We start from the raw sequence: 2,947 nt of genomic DNA, 5'->3' as shown, positions 1-2,947 counted from the left end.
TTCCAAAACATGCCAGGAGTGGAGAAAAGGTGGAATCCGTGGTGTTGTGACCACTAGATGACTCTTGATAATCAAGTTCAATGTTGACTGACTTGACTGTTTTTCAACAGAGTTGAATCGTTTTGACTAGTTTTTTTTCCTTGTAATTTATTCTTCTTGGTTTCTTACCTGACTGACTGGAAGAGTTTGACTGATGTAACCTTATGGGAGGGCAGCCCTCTGTGATGCAGTTAATGGCTGTGTAAAGGTGGTTTTCACCATATTATCCTTATGCAACCAGGCTTCTCTGAGCTTCCTGTTTGGCATGGCCTCCTAGGAGCCAGGACATGGGCTTGCCAGTTTAGAAGAGTCAGTCCTTAAAATGTAATTGCCCTTGAAAAATGTTGCTGCCATGTGGTTGGGAGTCAAAATAGTTTCCAACCAATTATTTTTCTGTAAATTTAAGTGGACACTGATTCTGTGCTGGAAATTGGAAAGATTCTTGGGTTCGCCAACACATTCTCAATAGGAAGGCATCGAATGTGGTCTGGGTATGGTAGGAGTTTTCGGGAGCAGAGGTAAGATGATTGTGTTGGTTGTCATGAAAGGACCTGACCTAACTCTGTGGTAGCAATTGAGAGGTGGTGGGAGAAGTGAATCCTGAAGTACTAGGAATAACAGGAGAAGGCCTTACCTAGGACTGCTCCACTGACCATAAGCCCTGAAGGGAGGTGCCAGGGAGAAGGCTAACTTGATATGGTACAGGAACGCTGTTCAGTCAGTACAAGAGGAGAGTCAGAAGCAAGGGGGTGCAGCATCATGCACCCTGCAGAAGTAAGTCCACACTGAAATCTGCTCTGGACAGCTCTGACTGGTGCCTCTCCCACAGTCCCTGCCTACAGAAATGGTCCTAGATGCTGCAGACTTCAGCCCTTTGCTGCGCTTCCTTGTTTGCCATAGTTCATTGGCTTGGGGTGGACACCCGAGCCCCGGGTGAGAATCCAAAGTCTGACAAGTGGCTTGTGACATGTTCTGCAGTGAAGTTCTGTCCAGAGATGAATGAGATGAACTTGGTTAGGGGCATTCTCTCTCTGATGGGTGCAGGTACAAGGCAGTGATGATCTTACTTTCTTACAAATGTAAGAAGTGTAGGCAGAGGAAACTGCTAGGAGGGAGCATTCCTCCTGTTTCCTTTTGGACAGATTACCTAGAGTAGCATTCCCGGCCTCTTTCTGCCCCCTCATCCACTCCTTTTAAGGGAAGAAGTGGCAATTTGGGTGGAATTTAATCTTCCCTCTGCCATGCAGTAATAGGCAAGCTTAAAGCCTCTGCCCCTGCAATTACTTCAGTTTCATTCCGGGATTACATATTAGAGAATCCCCTTGGTGGTAACCTAAGCCACATTCTGCAAACAGCTTCACCAGTAATCAAGATAATATTTTAATCTCTATCTGCCTAATCGCTACGTCTATCTCTCTTTAGTCGGTTCTGAACTTGACTAAAAAAATGTAATAATTTATTGATTCCCCAAACTCTTAACACTGGTACATGAACTGGGGACCTCGGAAAAGAGATAATGTGTCCAGTTTGGGGATCAAAATAGCGGATACAGCCTAGGCTGGTGACTTTTCACCCTGTCAGTCTGCAATGAGCTGTATTTGGCTGTGTGGCTAGTTTTTGCCGCTGTGTAGCTGGCTTCTAGTTGGCCTCACCTTGTAAGAGGCTTAGGCCCTGGGCTTAATGAAGGGAACCACATGGGAAAATGATGTTGGTGGCTCACTGCAGATTATGGTGGCTTTGCCTACAGGCAAAAGGGTATTTTTATACAGGAAAGGGTGGTTTTCTATACAGACAGGGCTGTGTATAAGGGGGCTGCTGCTTGGGCCTTAACAGATGCCCAGCTGAGAGGTCAGAAATAGCTGACCTTGAACAAGGCTGTAGTTATTGTTCAAGTCTTGAACCAAGTCTTGGTATTGCGGGGAAGGCTGAGAGAGGGATTTAATCATCAAAAGAGAGTCTTTGAATCTCAGTGAAGGCTTACCTTGAAACAGGTAGAGGCCCAGGAACACTTTTTTTGCTCCTCTTGCTGTGCTTCTACAAAAGTACCTAAATTCCGTGTGGACCTCACTAGTGTGTGCATGAGGCTTCCAGCTGTGAATTGTTAATGCCAGGCCTAACTCGTCTGCTGTTGAGCTGGCTGCCTCAAATTCCATTAACTGCACTCAAGGACAAAAGGGAGTGGGGGCAGAGCAATTTCTAGTGTTCTTTGTCTTTTATAATTTATTTTAAAGGCTATAGCACCTGATATTCCCAGGCAGTCTTCCATCCAAATACTAGACAGGCCCAACCCTGCTTAACTTCTGAGATCAGGTGTGTCCAGGGTGGTATGGCCTTAGACACGTGTTCTGTCTTAAGAATGACTCTTGACCAGGCGCGGTGGCTCATGCCTGTAATCCCAGCACTTTGGGAGGCCAAGGCAGGCAGATGGCCTGAGGTCAGGAGTTGAAGACTGGTCTGGTTGACATAGTGAAACCCTGTCTCTACTAAAAGTACAAAAAAATTAGCCAGGTGTGGTGGTGTGTGCCATAATCCCAGCTACTCGGGAGGCTGAGGCAGGGGAATTGCTTGAACCCGGGAGGTGGAGGTTGCAGTGAGTCTCTGCACTCCAGCCTGGGCGACAGAGCAAGACTGTCTCAAAAAAAAAAAAAAAAAAAAAAAAAGTGCCTCTTGTAATGCTGCCCCACTAGGAGGTCTCTAGGCTTGCTCTGTGTCTTAGTTTGCTTTCCTCCAAGAGCTGAGTTGAGACTGGGTGCAGAGAGGGTGTTTTTGTTACCTTTTTGTTTTGCTTTTGAAATGACCCCAGGAAGCTAAAGTGAGAGGATGGGGTAAGTAAGTGAGAAACGGAAGGAGGGAAAGCAAGAAAGGGTGTATTATGGAGTTGGTTTTCACCATGGGCAACAAGAGCCCT

General features: G+C 46.3%; 1 pseudogene; it reads right to left on the bottom strand.

Moving 5' to 3' along the window:
- Nucleotides 1–2,268: 2,268 nt before the first annotated feature.
- On the bottom strand, nucleotides 2,269–2,377 carry LOC115893794 (annotated as a pseudogene).
- Nucleotides 2,378–2,947: the final 570 nt, after the last annotated feature.

The sequence above is a fragment of the Rhinopithecus roxellana genome, chromosome 15 (assembly GCF_007565055.1).
Source record: "Rhinopithecus roxellana isolate Shanxi Qingling chromosome 15, ASM756505v1, whole genome shotgun sequence".
NCBI lineage: Eukaryota > Metazoa > Chordata > Mammalia > Primates > Cercopithecidae > Rhinopithecus > Rhinopithecus roxellana.
This window is presented reverse-complemented; position numbering and strand designations above follow the sequence as displayed.